General features: G+C 41.5%; 1 protein-coding gene across 1 annotated transcript in view; it reads left to right on the forward strand.

The window, feature by feature from the left end:
* Positions 1 to 934: 934 nt before the first annotated feature.
* Positions 935 to 18817, forward strand: part of INSC (INSC spindle orientation adaptor protein) — a 136431-nt gene continuing 118548 nt past the window's right edge. Inside the window, exon 1 of the mRNA XM_036877055.2 lies at positions 935 to 1013. The gene's annotated coding sequence lies outside the window, so the exon portion shown is untranslated. The remainder of the gene's footprint in view (positions 1014 to 18817) is intronic.

Here is an 18817-nt window from a genome sequence, read left to right on the forward strand (position 1 = left end):
CCTACCTCACCCTGAACACATAGTGGGAGCATATTGATAGTTTGTACATGAGGATTTAGGTTAGATGTCAAGGGGAACGTCCTAACAATGAGAGGATTCAAGTTTGGGAACAGGGCCCAAGGGAGGCCAATGGCTGCCTTTCTTTGGTGCTCCCTGAGAGTGGGTAGGGGCTCTCTATGCCCCCTGGGATTCACAGGAGGGCAGAGGAAATTGGGTGGCATGACTCTGCAGCTTCCTGCCAGTTCAAGAAGGCAACACTTCCGAGAGGGAGCCTTCTCTAGGTTTAGCCTACTGACACAAGGACGTCCAGAGGGGAAGTTTGATGTGCCCCAAGTGAGGAGTCTCAACAACCGCCTTCGTCATCGTTGGCACGTTGGTACGTTGGTGATCCGGAGGCGGCTGATCTGAAGGGCGATTTAGGTTCCGACCAGAGCCACCTGTGGTGAATGAACCAAGTCGCATTCCAAGCGCCTGGGGACAGCTCAAAGTTTGTCGGCTCCCTACGCAGAGGATATGAACTGCACCCAAACCCCTCCTTGTTTCGTTTCAACTCCAAGGGAAGCAATCGCTGCGCATTCCCTTCCCCTCTACAGATGTTGTCATGCGGGGCAGATGTGGGCATCCCACGCCAGACGGCTCTGAGGCTCCGGGGTGCTCACCCGCCGTGACCCCCGCCGGGTCCGGGGTGAGCCAGGTCTCTAATTAGACCTGACCGCGTCCCCATTCCAATGTTCCCCACAGACGGGGGTGCGGATTTCCACCGCCGGGCGCCTCCAAAATAGCTTCGTGGCCCGGCTGAGACTTCAGGCAGCGGTGGCCGGAGGCTTGGCAGGCAGCGCGCTGTTGCTGAAGGTCCTGTAACCGCCTGGCGGCGGGTGGGCGGGGGCGCGGGGCGGCGGCGGGGCAGCGGCGGCCCCTGGGCAGCGGCGGCCCCTGGGCTGCAGGCCTGGCGGACACTCGCGCCCTGCCTCCGCCGCTGCCTGTCTGCGCCGCGCTCACCGCGCGCTCTCCGAGTAAGTGGACTCCCTCCAATCCCGCGGCTGCCTTCGCACCCCGGGGCTGGACCTACCGGCCCAGTGGGGACAGAGCGTGTTCGTGACTGTTTGGACAGTAGGTGTAAGAGCGTCAGTGTGAGTGCTGGTGAATGGGAACGGGTGCCATGGCAGGGAGTGTGTCTGGGACGAGATTTTAGCATGTGGAACTTTCTAGCATGTGTTCCAGGGTGTGAGTGTGAGCCGGAGAGTTGGTCAGTATGTGCAGGGCCTTGGGTGTGGATGGTCTGGTGTGCCTGCAGGTGGCATGTGTGTCTGTGTGGCCCATATAGCCCTGTGTGGACCCCGCTGCTCCTGGGAAGTGCATTCCTGTGTATGGTAGGAAGGCTCCCGTGGGCTGAGCCAGTGCATCGGGTGGATGCATGTGTGTGAGCGACCCTTGAAGGCAGAGGCTGTCATCTGAGACACTCTAGGGTGACTGGACTTGTCCCCAGCTGGGGTGTCTTCTCTGTGGGTCATATGGCTTTGGTTTCTCAGGACTGTAGGCAGGTTTCTCAGAGCCCCTCTCACCTCAGTGTTGGGCAGAGGCTCTGAGCTACACCAACTGGCTGAAGAGGGTGGGGAGACAGCTTGTGGGGACCCCACTGTTGCTCCAGGCAGGAGGACAATGAAAGAGACCACATAGTCATGCTCATCCATAAACACTCACAGGGTGTACACACACATTTCTGCCATGCACACCAGTATTGCATGTACTTCTCAGGACATTTATGCAAACACTTAGACACTTTCTATACATACACCTGCAGACAATGTTGTGTGTGCAACAGGCATCTACATGTGTAAAATATGCAAGTACACAAACCTGCGCCCTTGGCTTGACCCACTCTCAGCTTCCAGGCCCCCTTTTAATGTCCCTTTAGCTTACACGGGGCATCTTGGGCAATAAGCCCAAGAAACTGAATTTGGTAGAGAATATCTTAAGTCAGGGGGGCTTTGGCTGGGGGTTGAGGGCAGATGGTGAGAGAGTGCCTTTGGGTTTCCCATTTGATCTGGAACTGAGGCTGCCCATGGAACCTCGGGGCCTCAGGATCTGGGATTAGGAAGCAGCTTTTCCTTTTCAAGTGAAAAGGCCAGTCTTGCAAGGCTGAGGCAGAACTCAGCACCTGTTACAGAATATCAGTGAGCTTTCTGTGGGTTGGGGTCTGGACAGTCATTGACAGGGAGGAACAGTGGGTTGGACTGATTCCTTCTCTTCTTTGGTTTTGATCCACCCTATTTTGAGTCTTCCTTTTGCAGGCCAGGCTGTAAGTGCCCACCTTGCTTTACTCTTCTCCTGTTTCCTAGTGGTTGGGGCTTTTCTTGATAGAATCTTGTTCTCCCTGACCTCCTTCCCCTGGGGACTCCTGGGGATGAACTAAACAGTGCTTGGAAGAATAGGTGCCCCAAATATCAGCTGGTCATTGTTCTTATTGTTGCTGGTATTATGGTTTCCAGACCCCTCCTCTCTTGGTCATTCTCCTCTAGACAGGCTTCAGTGAGGTGCCTGGACTCTTCTAATGTGCTCCTTCAGCTGGAAAGGGAGAAAGATAACATTGACTTTTTCTTCCAGAGTGTTTATGGTTTGGTCCAAGGAGGGCCTGAGGTCTCATCCCACCAAGTCCCCTAATATTTAGGAAAACAGATGGGCTTTAGTCATTTCTTGAGGGGCTGCTAAGATCTACCTTCCTCTGGCCTGGTCCTCTGCCTAACCCTTGGGGATGTTGAAAAGAGGGTAGGCTGTGGTCAGCCTTGCAGCCTTCTTGCAGAGTGAATGTGGCAGGGGAAGTAAGTCTCCATGCCTTCCCTAGCCTTCTCCTTTGTGGGGGCTCCCAGCCTTCTTAGGACTCAGGAAAAGACTCTGGAAAACTGAAGGAGTCATAACGACTCAGTCTCAGGCTGTTCCCCCCTTGTTTTTTCTTTTTTGTATAAATACCTACCTATAAGAATTTAAGAGCAACACTGAGGAATCACAGAACATCAGGGCAACCCCACTAAGTTAACATAGTTCTAGTTTAAATAAGAGAAATAAGACAACAGAATAATAACAATAACAAGTACCATTTATTGAATCTTTAATGTATACTTTATTTCATTTATTTTTTCACAACTTTGTTAGGTAATAATCCCTTTTTATTTATTTTCTGAAGGAAATTGAAGCTTAGAGTACTCAAGGGATTTTTACAGGTCTGTGTAACTCCTGAGCTTATAATATAATCTTCTTACTTACTTGTTTCTCTTCTTACTTGGGCTGCTAGAAAGCTCATAGTCCCTTATATCACTTCATCCTAGTAATTGTGTTAGTTGGAACTCTGGCTTTGCCTTTTAATTTCTTCTTTAGTAATTCATAGTATACAGATCTTTAACTGTAAACTCCCACATTCCTTGTAGAAAGAGATCAGAATAAGTAAATGAACAGCCAGCAATTAAGCACTCTGTTGGTCTGTTGAGAATGGGAACTATGTTGCATGGATTTTTTTGGGTACTTCTCCAGTCTGAAATATTTCATCTGGTTTTTAAACATTATATCTCAGTTTTGGCTTCTGTATCTTTGGGCTCTGATTCATGACCTTGTCTTGGGGCTTTTCTTCCTAGTAGCCCTAGATAATGCCCATATCTGTGCTGGCTTAGACAGTGGGGATTGTTGAGAATGAATTGGGCCATTGATAATTGTCCCATGCTCTAAATACTTAAGCTGCCAGCTCCCTCCTGTCTCAAAAGCGTGTGTGTCTGGTTGCCTGAAGGAGTTTGACCCCTGCCCTAAGCCTGACCTTGACCCTATGGTCACCCCTTCTTTACATGACCCTGCCTAAGCCAGGGGCTCTGCTGGGAGACCTGTGTCTCTTGGATGTGAGCTCTGCCTCCCCCAGTGTGGACCACACAGTCTCTGGTCAGAGATGGCTTTTCTGGAGCCAGAACTCAGGACAAGGATTATGGGCATTGAAATGTGGAGGAACACATGCTGGGATGCTTTTCTACCCCCTTCCCTTCACCTATGAGGCCATAGGCTAGTGCTCACTTCTTTCTCTTTCCTAATGAGGGGGGTCTCAGGTCTGCCAGGTAGTTAGGGAATCATTTGTTACCTCTTAGTCTGTAAGAGAGATGGGTTGCCAGGGGCATCTGAATGCCAGGCAGGGCTCTAGCCACATCACAAAGTTCTAGCTAGTTTATTCCGAGAACTTTACCCTGCCCAAGGCTGTTAATGTTTGGAAAGGGAAGCAGTGAGGGGCAATGCTTAACACTAAAGAATGATTCGAAGTGCTTCCATGGTGGGTTTTCAGGCATTGTGTTGGGATCCGCTTCTCAGTATGCATTGACTCAGTATACTGTTGCCCACTTTTAAGAGTAATCCTCCCAGAAGCATTTGGTTACAAAGTGGGAAGGAGGACCCACTGGCCCGAGGCCCTGGGAAAGGCCTGACACTGGATGATGTGCTGGTGGGTCGATGCAATGATGCAAGCGAGGGGTTTGTTCCCCCCCAGGGAAATGTCATCTCAAAAAGGTAAGACTAAGACATGATTGAATGTCTGCTGAGCATTCTGGCTGTTTCCTGGGCTTTAGGCTCAACCAAGTGAAAAAATCCAGGAAGAGCACTTTAGGTGAACAGTCAGAACTCCTGTGGGGGATGACTGACTCACGGTTATGCACATTTATTTAGTACCTACTAAAGGCCAACTGGTTTGTTAGGTACTTTGCATCTTTTGTTTCATGAAACCTCTGGGACAACCCTGTGAGACAGATAGTATTATTTTATAGATAAGGAAACTTAGGCACAGTGATGTTAAATGTTTGGCCCTAATCAGAGTCAACAGTAATTCTATCCCAGGTCTGTCTGATGCCAGAGCCTGTAGTGAATGCTCACTTGTCACTCTCCCAGTTCCAAACCCTTGAAAGCAGGAAAATGCACCCCTTTGGACCAACTGGTAAAGAGTTAAGGGCCTCACTTCTCTGGCTGCAGGGCCTGAAGGTCATCACCCTCATTGGCCTTCGCAGCCTCAGACTCAGACTGCTTTCTGTGGGAAGCAGGGGTTTTGTGGGGAAGAGCTCCTGGGCAGGGCAGGGAATCACCTCCAGCTTCCCCCACCCATCACCAGCTGGGGCGGGCAGCACTGGACTTCTGTGGCTTCATTTCTCCCCCAGAACAATCTCTGTTCTGGGAATGGAGCCTCCACCCAGACCCTGTGATCCAGCCAGCCTGGCCTCCCCTCCCCCAGCTCCAGAGTCCCCCCTTAGTGCCAAGCTCTGGGGGCTGCCTGATCCTCTGAGGACGTCTCTGGGCAGACCAGACCCCGTTGGCATGATGCAGCGTCTGTAGGCGTCAGCAATTTGGCTGGGTAATTGTGTATAGTGTTTACTTTCTGCTGGAGAAATGGAGGTTTTGTCTTACAACACAAATATCCTGGGTTTGGAAACCATGTGAAATATAGCCTGCGGTCTGGGAGTGTGGGCTGCGCTGTGGGCCTGTTTAAAAGACAGGGTTGAGAGACAAAATGACTGACTCAGGCCATCTTACTGCCACTGATGGAGGATCAGAGGAGAGCTGTACTGTACGTACTGGCAATGTGCAGAGAAAAGAGCATGGGTGTTGCAGCCAGACAGTTGACCTGGAGCCTCAGTTTCCTCACCTGTAAAATGGCGTACAATTTGTACTCATTGTGCAATGGTGAGACTAGAACTAGAAAGTTTATTGAAGCACAGTGTCTGGTATAGAATAGGACAAGAACCATAAATGGCATATCCTTCCTTCTCATCCTACCCACCTTCTGGGAAAGAATACTGGACTGACTGGCAAGAGATCTGGATTCCAGCTCTAGCTCAGCTCTGGGTATGTTGTGCTCTCTTACTCTCTTTGGGCCTCACTTTCCTTGTGTGTAAATAATGGAAAAACTATTTCCCTCACTCGTCTGTGTTTTTTGAGGATAATGAAAGAGACTAAAGTCACGGGGATCTCTTGGAAAGAGCAGAAAGTTCAGTCACTATTATTCATTTATTCATGCTGCACGTACTAATTGAGATCCTGTGATGTGCCAAGACCTAAGCAAGGCACTGGGCACACAGGTGAGTAGGGAATATCCTGGTCTGCAAGCAGCACTCAGACCATGTGTCAAGACAGGTTTGTAAACAGAGTTACAGCCCTATCTGTGGGACATGATCGTGGCAGATATGGAGGTATTGATGTATCAGAAGAGGAAGTCTCATCCCTAACCGGGGTGATCAGAGAGGCCTTCCCAGAGGTGAAAATTCTTTGTCTGGATTTTGAAAGATAATGGGAAGTTTCCAGGAGGAGAAGAGGTGGACACCATCTTACTCTTTTCTGCTATACAGACCTTTGCTTAGTCCCTTGGGCTTGTTGTGCTCCTCCTGCCTTTGGCCTTTGCATTTGCTGTTCCTCTGCTTAGAACACTTTTCCTTCATGTCTTCACCTATTGAATTTTTACTTATCCCTCAGTTCTCAGCTTAACTGCCACTTACATGACCTCCATGATCAGGTTAATTCCCATTTTATAAGGCTTTAAAACACCATGTGCCCCCCTTCAAGGCTTTATCATAGTTGCAATTTTTGCATTTCTTTACAATGATTGATAATTAATGCTTGTTTTTCCTATCTGATAATGAACTATGTAAAGGCTGGGACCATGTCTGGTTTTGCTCCTCACTTTATCTTAGTAGTTAGCACGTTGCTGACATGTCACGAATATTTGTTGGATGACTGACTGAATGAATGAATGAATGAATTACATTTGTCAGTTCAGCAACCAGGGGTTCAGTAGAATAAAAATTCTAAGGGAGAAGTAGATTTGGGGAGGAAGATAATAATTTATTTTAGGACATGTTGCATTTGAAGTGCCTGGCAGACACAATCTGCCCCACAAAATCTTAATATTCTCTGGGCAAACTCTCAGGCTGTCATGGAGGAGCTCCTGGAGTACTGGTGATAGGATATCTAATTCCTGGACAACTCTAAGGAAATCCTTCAAGGAGGCAGCTAAGTCACATGGCATCCTTAGGCTGTGGCTTCTGCATCTACCCCTCTCTCTGGTTTGTAGATGATACAGGAGAGTTGAGGGTCCTCCAGGTGATGCTGACTTGGCTCATGGTTGCTTGTATGAAAGATCTTTACAAACTTTTGTGAAGGATCTTTGCATCCTGAGAGTTACTTGCATGATACGTTACATCCCATGATAAGTGACTTGTAGGATACATCACACCCAGGAGCTTCCAGTCTCTCCCTGAGCCCTCTAGACTGCATTAGGTCTGCAAGAGAATTCGGAGAGCATCTTACCAAGTCCAGCAAGCCATTCTTGTAACAATATCATAGCACTAGATGACCCATTCAGTCACTTTGGCTCGCTTGCTCTTTTTTTTTTTTTTAACTGAGGTATAGTTGATATACAATATTATGTTGGTTTCAGGTGTATCACACTGTGATTTAACAATTACATACATTACTAAATGCCCACCATGATAAGTGTAGTTGCCATCTACCATCATATAAAGATATGACAGCATTACTGGCTATACTGATTATATTCCTGGCAAGCCCAGAATGAATGGTGTCAGCCTATCAGTATTGTAGGTGCCCTGTGGTCTAGCATGGGCAGTGATCAGAGTAAGCTTCTAGGAGGAGGCCACATTTATGTTGACTCTTGATAGGTGGGGATGGCAAGTCAGTCCTGAAGAATAGCAGGACACTTGCCTTGAAGCTTGAACAGAAGGGAATACAGGATGGTAATGCCAAAAGACGTGGCTGGGCTGGAAATGGGGCCTGCAGATTCATGAGAGTTCAGACCTGAGCTGAGAGATACTGGAGAGATAACAGGTTTTCAAGGAGATGTTATAAGAGCTGTATTTTAAGAGGCTAAAACTAACATTGAAATGAGGTGGGTAGACTGGGGCTGGGAGGCCAGCAAGAAGACAAGTGCCTTGTGTAAACTGTCTTAGCCTTATGGCCAGCAGGGCCCCTGAGGTTGGGGGAACTATTGGGGCAGTGCCCAAATGCACAGTGGGCAGCGATGCAATGATGTGGGGGCTCTAATGGCTACCATAAGGAGCACGTGATGTGAGTGGCTGTCACTGGGACAAACCCCAGATGTTCTCCTGTAATGTATAGCTGCCTTCCGGTGAACAACCCAAAGCCATCCTGAGTTCTGGGCAGGGCAAGCTGGAGAAGAGAGTTCAGGTATGGCTTCTGGCCGTGAATAACTCTTTTAGAAGCTTCTGAGGAGGAGGGCTGTTGAATTGTAGGAGCAGTAGATTCAGATTAGGAGCTCATTTAATCTACTACTCGCCTTTCATACATAGGAAATTGAAAGCCCAGAAAAGGAGCATAAATTGTCCAAGGCCATGTAGAGTACATGTGCAGAGAAAGGTCAAGCATCTTATTTGAACTCATGTTGGAGGAATTATCATGTTTTATTTAATTATGCATATGTATTTCTTTCAATAGGAGAAGAACATTCAAGAAGAAAATAGTTTAATTCATTTACTTCTCTATTGTTTAGCTGGGACCTGATAAGAGCAGATGGTTTGCCTGACCCAGGACAATACTGTCTCCTCTCTTGACCCAGACCAAGGAAGATGTTAGACCGGTCTCAGAGGGGGCCAGATGTGGGATCAGAAAGAGCTGCCTGTGGGCAGGGGTGGAACCTGGCTCTGGATCCCTTGTGTATCCGCATGGCTTGATCTGTGACCATTTCTACCTCCATTATACTCACAGCTGTTGGCAAAGGCTCCCTAGGGGCCATGGATATGAGTGAGTAGAGGCAGCTGCTGCCACAAAGGTACCTGCAGAGGGGAAGAGGAGACTGGTGGGTGGGGGCTTGGGGTGTCCTATGCCTGAGGCCACTGCAAGAGACAAAGTCCCTGCCCAGCTCCAGACCAAGAGCAGCCCACAGGGGGTTTCATGGCCTCCAGATGGGCACCCAAAGTCCAGTGTTTGGTCTGGCCTGAGGCTGGACCTCCAGGAACTTCACCAGACTCACTTATTTGCTCCCCTACTATTCCAAGCAACTGAAGGCTACTTCATCAAGAAAACATTCTGTTCTTTCCCCACAGCATGCCCAAGACCATGACTTAACAGCAGGATTTCAGTCGAAATTGTCCTTTGACACACCTCCATCCCCACCTCCAGGATCCTAGCAGGGAGGGCCGAGCTGGAGACAATTTCCTGAAGAGTCAGAAGGATTTAGGCCATAGCTCCTGTCAGCCGGTTCCCTGGGGTCAGCATCAGTGCTGCACTGGCCACTGGTTCTTAAGTTCTTGGTCAACATGTTCTGTTTGTTTTGTGCTGTGGAGTTGGCAGAAGAATTTCCACATGGAGGAGAGTGAGTTATACTCATGAGCAAACTGAACGTGTAGAGACAGGAAAGTAAGTGTCCCCAAATTCAGCAGCCCTCAGTGAATGTCCTGGGGGATGGCAGTGGTGTTTTCTTCAGGTGTGGAGTCATGTTATGCTCTGTAAGGTAGAATCATGGACCAGGCCAGGGTTTGGACAGAACATGAGAGGGAGAGAAGAAAGAAGTCGGGTTCTAGTCCAGGTTCAGCTTCAACTTTGCTTTGTGATTTGGGCAAGCCATTTGCCCTCTCTGAGCCTTTGTCTCCCTTTGTACAAACTAGGGGTTTGGAAAAGACAAGTTCCGAGGACCTGTTCTCCTGTAACATTCCCTGTTTCTTGCTTACATTATGCTAGTAGTAATTTTGGTTAGGATCCAAATTTCTAGATTTCTAATTGCATCAGGACTCATTTTTTATTTTGCCTGAAATTCTACATTTATAGATTAATTCCTTTGGATCTTTTAAGAGACTTATTTCCAAAAACTGTATTGTCTAACAAAATGCCTCTTATTTTTATGACACTGGATACAAACCAGTGTCATCTCCATTATTATATTTCAGTCTTTGCAACAACTGTGCCAGTTAATCAAAAATATATATTATCTCCTGTTTGCATATGAGAAAAGAGGCCCAGAGGAATTTAAGTAATTTGATAAAGTTCACAAATTTAGTTACTGGCAGAGCTGAGAAGAGCCTGCTGGTTTCTTGGTTGCTGTTCTGTGCTCTCTTGTGCCTCTCTTTGGGTTTGGGAAGGGGAGTCCTGAGGACTATGTGGTATGGAGGCTGCAGTGTTCATCAGGTGGGAGAAATGTCAGGATGAGGAAGTTTGTCTCCACATACCTGTACCATGTAAAGTTGAAGTGTTCTCAGCTTGGGGCAGCTCCTCCCTCCCAACCTGGGCACAGTGCAAGGGGCTATGCTGGCCCCTGTGCTTGGATATGCAAAGGTAGGTCAGGGCAGAAAGAAGGCCCTCTGCAAAGAGCTTTTAAATTGATCCTGCTCTGCTGTCTGTTGTAAACTATTTTAGCAGGGTGGTGGGTGTCTGGCCAAGCCCAATTCTTCCTTTTCCCCCCAGCTCTACTGAAATATAATTGACATATAACACTGTGTAAGTTTAAGGAGTGCAATGTGATGATTTGATATACATATTTATTCTGAAATGACTACCACAGTAATGTGAGTTAACACATCATTCACCTACGTAGTTACCTTTCGGGTGTGTGTTGAGAATATTGCAGATCTGCTCTCTTAGCAACTCTCAAATATACAATGCAGTATTGTTAATTATAGTCAACATGCTGTATATTACATCCTCAGAACTTACTCTTCTTGTAACTGAAAATTTCACCCTTTGATCTCTCTCCATTTGCCCCAACCCCTATTCCCTGGGAAATCACTATTCTACTCTCTGTTTCGATGAATTCAGCTCTTTTAGATTCCACATGTAAGCGAGGTCATACAGTATTTGTCTTTCTTTGTCTGAGTTACTTCACTTAGCATAACGCTCTCAAGGTTTGTCCATGTTGTTGCACATGGCAGGATTTCCTCCTTTTTTATGGCTGAATAGTATTTCATTGTATATGTACCCCACATTTTCTTTATCCATTCATCCATTGAAGGACACTTAAGTTGTTTCCATGCCTTGACTATTGTGAATAATGCTGCAAGGAATATGGAAGTGCAGGTATTTCTTTGAGAGAGCAATTTCATTTCCTTCAGATATATACCTAAAAGTGAGATCGCTAGATCATATAATAATTCTCTTTTCAATTTTTTGAAGAACCTCCACACTATTTTCCATAGTGGCTACACCAGTTCACACTGTCACCAACAGTGCCCAAGGATTCCCTTTACTCCACATTCTAGCCAGCACTTCTATCTCTTGTCTTTTTGATGATGACCATTCTAACACTGTGAAGTGACATCTCGCTGGCTTTGACTTGCATTTCCTTGATGATTAGTGATGTTGAGCACCTTTCATGTACTTGGTTATTTATATGTCCTCTTTGCAAAAATGTCTATTCTAGCCGTATGCTCATTCTTAGATTTATTTGTGGGTTTTGTTTTGTTTCATTGTTATTGATTTGTATGATCTCCTTATATATTTTGAATATTAATCTCTTATCAGATATATGGCTTGTGAATATTTTTTTCCCATTCCATCAGTTGCCTCTTCATTTTGTTGTGTTTCTTTTGCTATGGAGAAGCATGTTCATTTGATATATAGTCCCACTTGTTTATTTTACCTCTATTATTTGTGCTTTAGGAATCATATCCAAAAGGTCATTGCCAAGACCAATGCTAAGAAGCTTTTCCCCATGTTTTCTTCAAGGCATTCTACAGTTTCAGGTCTGACATTTAAGTCTGTAATCCATTTTAAGTTAATTTTTGTGAGTGGTAGAAGATAGGGGTACCTATCTTTTGCATGTGTACATCCATTCTTTTGCATGTGTATATCCATTTTCCCCAGCACCACTGAACAGATGCTCATTCCTCTACTGAGTATTCTTGGTTCCTTTGTCAAATATTAGTTAACCATATATACAAGAGTTTATTTCTGGACTCTTGATTCTTTTTCATTTGTCTATGTGTTGGTTTTTAAGCTAGTCCCCTATAGTCCTAATTACTATAGCTTTGTAATGTATGATATCAGAAAGTGTGATGCCTCTAGCTGTTTTCTTCTTTCTCAAGATTTCTTTGGCTATTTGGAGTTTCTTCTGTATTGCCCTAAAAATTTTAGGATTGCCTGTTTATTTTTGTGAAAAATGCCATTGAAATTTTAATAGACATTGCATTAAGTCTGTAGATAACTTTCTGTAGTATGGACATTTTAACAATATTAATTCTTCTCATCTATGAACATGGGCTATCTTTCCTTTTATTTATGTCTTCTTCAATTTCTTTCATCAATGTCTTATAGAAGTCAGTGTACATATTTTTCACCTCCTTGTTTACATTTATTCCTAAGTATTTTATTTTATTTTTTGATACTATTGAAATGAGATTGTGCTCTTTATTTCTCTTTCATATTGTTTTAGTTTATAGAAACCACACCTGATTTTTGTATGTTCATTTTGTACTTTACAACTTTATTGAATTTGTTAATTCTAACACTTTTTGGTGGATTTTTTTAGGGTTTTCTATATATAAGATCATGTCATCTGCAGAGATATTTTTACTTCTTTCTTTGTGATTTGATGTCTTTCATTTCTTTTTCTTGACTAATTGCTCTAGCCATGACCTCTAGTACTAAATTGAATAGAAGTGATAAGAATGGGCACCTTTGTCTTGGTCCTGGCCTGAGAGAAAAAGCTTTCAATCTTTCATCATTGAATATAATGTTAACTGTGGGTTTGTCATATCTGGCCTTAATTATGTTGAGTTATGTTCCTTCTATACTCATGAGCTTTTTTCATGAAGGGTGTTGAAATGCTTTTCATAAAAATGAAGGATGATTTTTATCTTTCATTCTATTAGTGTGGTATATGATGTTTATTTGATTTGTGTATGTTGAACCATTCTTGCATCCCAGGGATAAATCCTACTTGATCATTCAAACTGAACTCAATAGCACATTAAAAAGATCATATGCCAGGTCTTCTTAATCAACCTTCCCTTTCTCCTTTTCAGAAGTTTTTTCATTTGTTTGTCCTGGAGAGGGGAACTTGTCTTTCTGTCTTTTTCATCTTGTTTTTTCATCTGCTTGTCTTTCTGTCTGCAGAAGGATGCTCTTAAGGCAAGCCTCTTGCCTCAAACTGGCCAGATCTTTGCTCTGGGACTAGAGGGAACCTCGGAGGTTTTGGGCATGAAGAGCTCTACTTTCACATACCAGGCAGGAGCAAGAGTGAGAATAACCCACTCCCCCCACCTACAAGTCACTTACTGCTTGTGGTTTGAGATATGAATGTATGCTCTGACTCTTATCTTCCTCTGTTTCTCCCTCCACTGTCATTAATCAACTTTCCACATTTCCTTTGGTCTATTTTGGGGCTTGCTATTCAACTCTTTAAGTTTATTCCAAGTCAATATCACATTATATTTACTGTTTGAAAATAAGTCTTATTATCTGGCAGGGAAATTCACCCCATTTATTTTTCTATTTCAGGAATAATCTTCGTTATACACATAAGATTTAACTCATGAAGTTCTAGGAAAAAATCCTGTGGGAATTAGATTGAGATTGCATTAAATCTATAGATCTGTTTGTGATGAATTGCCACTTTCTTGTTTTTTACATAAATACCTCTTCATGTATTTTGGCCTTAATATCTTTTAGTAATATTTTATAATTTTCTCAGTAAGGGACTTGCACATTATAAGATTCATTTTTATATGCCTTATATATTTTTGTTGCTCTTGTTAATGTCCTCTCTTCTAAATTTCACTTTATGTTTGTGCTGGCATCTAGGATTATAAGTTGACTTTTGTATATTCATTTCTAGCCACATTTCTAAGCATTATTATGAATTAAAATTATTCATTTATAGATGCTTTCTGTTTTTATATACTGACAATGGAGGTGACTTGCTAGTTCATGCTACCTTTTTATAAGAATTAAGAAAATATACTAAGTCTGAGAAGACACCGATCCATGGATACTTGGCTTGCCAAGTGGACCCAACCCTATGTACAGTATGTAGCCTTTTGTTGGCAAAGGGGTGGGCACAGTAGAGCATGATTTCAGCTTCTACTCAACCCCTTGGTTGTGTGTTGTGCACAGGCAGATGTGGCAGCCCTGTGGGAAATTGTATCTGCTGCAAATAATGGCAGCCTTGTTTCTTCCCATTCTTACATATTTTCTTTCTTTTACACTAGCTAAGATCTGTAATACAATAATGAATAGAAGTTGGTAGGAGCTGGACATTTTAATTTTGCTTCACAGGAAATGCTTTCAACATGTCATCATTAAGTATGCTGTTCCTCTTTTATTTTTTTCTTGGTAGATGTCCTTTAGGGAAGGTCTCTTGTATTCCTAGTTCATAAAAGGTTTTATTATGAATTGCTGTTGGATTTATAAAATTATTTTTCTTCATCTATTGACATGATCATAAGGTTTTTAGCCTATTAATGTCATGAGTTTCATTAATCTATTTTCTAATGTTAAAATAGCCACATATTTTTAGGCTAAAGCCAACTTGGCCAGGATGTATTCCCCTTTTTGTTTAAAGCTAGATTTGGTCTACTAACATTTTCTTTAGTGTATTTTCATCTATCCATACAGGAAATTGGCCTATAAATTTCTTTCTTATGTTCTTGTTTGGGTTCAGTATCAAAATTATGTCTGTCTCATAAAATGAATTGAAGTGTGTCTTTTCTTATTCTCTGGAAGAGTTTCTTTCCTTTGAATAATAGAAACTCATCGGTGAACTTACGTGTGTCTGGAGTTTTCCTTATGGGGAGATTTTTAACTACTGACTAACTTTTCAGTAGTTATAGATCGGGTTATACTTGAGTCAATTTTGGTGAATTGTATTTTTCTAGGAATTTGTCTAGTTTATGATTTCAGTGATATTGCAGAATATTCTTGTCCATGTAATATTATCTACAATACTTTTATCTCTGCTGCATCTGTAGTAATAAACTCCCTTTTATTGCTATTATAGATTATTTGTGTTTCCTTTCTTTTTTCTGATCTTCCCAGAGGTTTGTCTTTTATTTGTGTCTTCAAAAATGAACTCCATTGACCTATCATTTGTGTTTACATTTTGCTTTGTGTTTTTGTTGTGTTTTGCTTAATGTTTGTTCCTATCTTAACTATTTTTCTTCTGCTACTTTCTTTGGAATTATTCTTCTTAAAATTTCTTATGTTATAAGAAGCTAGAAATTCTTCTAATTTTCACATTTCCTAATTTAAGTCCACAATTTTTGCTCCTAATTCTGAATGTGTATAAACTATATGGGATATATGTGTATTTTCATAATCATTCAGGTTAATTTTCTGATTTCTGTTATAATTTCTTCTTTAACTTATGATTTGTATGTTTCAAGTATCCAGATATATGGAGGTGTTTATATTGGATATAAATTGCAGTCTGTAGGATACCAATCATTTCAACTTTGCTGAGGCTTGCTTTAGGATCTAGTAACTAGTCATTAAAAAAAAAGAATTCATAAAAAAAGTCATTAAAATTAAAAGAATGTGTATTCCTGATAAGTTGAATGCAGTGTTCTATTCATAAACATTAAATCTAATTTAATTGTGCCATTCAAATCTCCTGTAGCCTTACTGATAATTTTTCTGCTTGTGCTATCAATTAAAGACAGAATTATGTTTGAATCCCCATCTGACCTGTTCAATTTTTCTTGATGTTTTATCAGTTTTTACTTTGTATTTCTTAAGACCGTATTATTGTTACTAGGCACATCCTCATTATTATATCTTCTTGCTGGGCTGGACTTTTTATTTTTATGTAATGAATCTCTTCATCTTTATTATACTTACTCTCTTAAAGTTTGTTTTATATTTATATATTATATCATTTGTTTTAATTATAATGTATAATTATAATACATTAGCACCAGAATTCTTGGTAAATATTTCTATGGTATATCTTTTATAGCCTTTAATTTTAAGCTGTTTTGGATCTTTTTGTTTTCGGGATAGTTCTTATAGCTAGCAAATAGCACACACTTTCTTTCTCCCCTTCTCTTTCTTTATCTTTGTGTGTTTGCCTAATGTATGCTTTTTACTCTTTGCTGGTGAGAAGCTAGTTTAGTTCATCTCGCCTTACTGTGACTATTAGTCACTGATACATCCCACTCCACACTTCTTTCTTTCCTCTTTCCAATTTTTTTCTCTTTACTACTCATTCATCTGTTTCCCCTCTACAAATTTGAAGGATTCTGTGTATTAATATCTCTATATTATTTCAGTTGGTTACCCTAGATATTGTAGCACTAGTAATAATATAATAAGGCTGACATTAATTTATGTATGTTTTCCTTTTCCCAACATAAAAGAAACTTAGAACACTTTAATTTGTGTCATCACCTACCAAATTTGTATACAGTATTTTAGATTTATCTTTTTTTCTTTATCCCACAAATGAGATACTGTAATTATTTCTTAGAGTCAAGGTTTGTTTGGATTTATTCACATGGTTACAAATAAGTGTGCTCATCATTATTTCTTGTATCTGAAACCTTCCATCTGGCTTTACATTCTTTCCGCCTGAAATAAATCATTTAGAATTTCCTTTAGTGTGGGATTTTTACTTTTTTGAAAATGCCTTTATTTCATCCTTATTCTTGAAAGAGAGATCTCAGAGTATAGAATTTTCAGACACGTATTTTCCGTAATCAGCATTTTCCCATTGTCTGCTTACTTTCATCACTGCCAGTAAGTGGTTATCTGTTGACTTCATTTCTCTTTCTTTTTTTCTCCTTTGGATGCTTTTAAATCTCTTTTGTCTTTGGTGGTGTTTAGTTGTCTAGGGTATGTACATATTTTATATTTTTCCTGCTGTGGATTCATTGGTATTCTTGGATTTGAAAGTTATTTTGTTTCATTGACACTCCTGGATTTGAAAGTTGAAAAACTCAGGAAATTCTTCAGCCAAAATTTCTTTGAGTATCACTTTTTGCCCTATAATCTCTTATCTCCCTTTGGAAACCTGATTAAGTGTTTGTTAGTCTATTTTACCCTCTATTCTCTAATTTTAGTCCCTCACATTTTCCTTTCTCTTTGTCTCTCTGGGCTGCATTTTGGATAATTTCTTTTGTTCTGTTTTTAATACACCAATCCATTCTTTAGCTGTGGTAAATCTGTCCAATGCGTTTTTCATTTTAATTATATTTTTACTTATAGAAGTTCTGTTTTGTTCTTTCTCAAATCTGCTTGGTCATATTTTGCTTCATTGTTACACTCCACAAATGAGGGAAATCATTTGGTACTTGTCTTTCTCCGCCTGGCTTATTTCACTGAGCATAATACCCTCTGGCTCCATCCATGTTGTTGCAAATGGTAGGATTTGTTTTTTTCTTATGGCTGAATAGTATTCCTGCTTGGTCATATTTTATAGCCTTTGTTCTTTGAAATTGTTTCCAAGACTCTTTTATTTCTTGAAACTAAATTCTCTAATTGAGTATTTTCCCCCATCACAGCTAATGTGAATCCAGGCCACAAACCTATCTTATTGTGATCATTAATTTTCAGAGGAGATTTTACTTCCCTTTACCACGCACCAAAGCTGGGACAGACAACTTGTATTCTATCTTCTGTATAGAAGGTATTTCTCATTTACCCTTACATTGAGTTTTGGCCTTCTGGACTCCTATTTAATTCTTTCCCTGGCCCCTAGTCTTCCCTGCCTCATATACATATGAAACAGAAGCTTAGGAAATGCAACATTCAGCAGATGTTCTCAGGGCTAAAACTTCCTTCAACTCTTCCTTATTACCCTTGGTTCCTGCTTTGTTTTCCTTTTGACTGCTCCAGATCTCTTACATTTTAGCTAAGTCAGTGATGCATTTTAAAAGCATTAATAACATCTTGATCAATCCTTTAAAATTCTTCTTATGGAGAAGTATTTTACAATGTGTGGTCTGCTATATTGCTAGACATAAAATTCCTGTGTGTTTTCTCTATAAGAAGACTCAATTATCAACTAACAAATCAGGTGCCAAAAAGTAGTGGCATGGTTTGGAGTTCCTTAAAGAGATAGTATGGTCTTTATCCTCACTCAATTTACTAGCTGTGTGCCTTAGCAAATTATTGAATCTCTCTGGGCCTTCATTTCCACATCTTTAAAATGGGGGCAATGGTAGTAATGATTATTTTGAATTTTTTTTGAGAATTAAATGAACTTATTTTTGTGAAACACTTAGAAGAATGCTTGACACATAGTTAAGCCCAATGCCATATTTCATTGAATTTAAGATGTCATAGACTGTAAAATGCCATTACTCCATACAAAAGAAAATACACTTCCAATTAAATTATGACACAATGCCAAGATACCACTGACTGAGGTGTAGTCCCAAATTTTAGATATTGAGACACAAAAAAATTCATCTTAGACCACCTAACTAATAGTAAATGTTATCTGAATGGATGCAGACCAACAGAGAAGGCGGTGTGGAGAAACAATCTTAGTCCCAGAATTCACAGAACTTTACATATTTGTAGGCGTTTATTCCATCCCACCATCACTCATCAACTTATGGACTCTGGCTGTATTATGCATGAACTAAAGTCTGTTCAGAGGGCTAATTGTCAGTAGAAAAAGACAATATTCTACCATATCCTTCAAGACTGAGGAAGATGGGAAAAAGGACTTGTATTTATTAAGAGACTTATGTGTCTAGCACACATATGGATGCCTCAAATATAGCATTTAATTTAATTGTCATAATTATATGAAGATAAAGTTGCTGTAACAAATGACCCCTAAAATATTCTGGCTTAGCACATGTTTATTTCTTGCTTACACCATGGACTGCTCTGGGTTGTG

Source organism: Manis pentadactyla, chromosome 9 (assembly GCF_030020395.1).
Source record: "Manis pentadactyla isolate mManPen7 chromosome 9, mManPen7.hap1, whole genome shotgun sequence".
NCBI lineage: Eukaryota > Metazoa > Chordata > Mammalia > Pholidota > Manidae > Manis > Manis pentadactyla.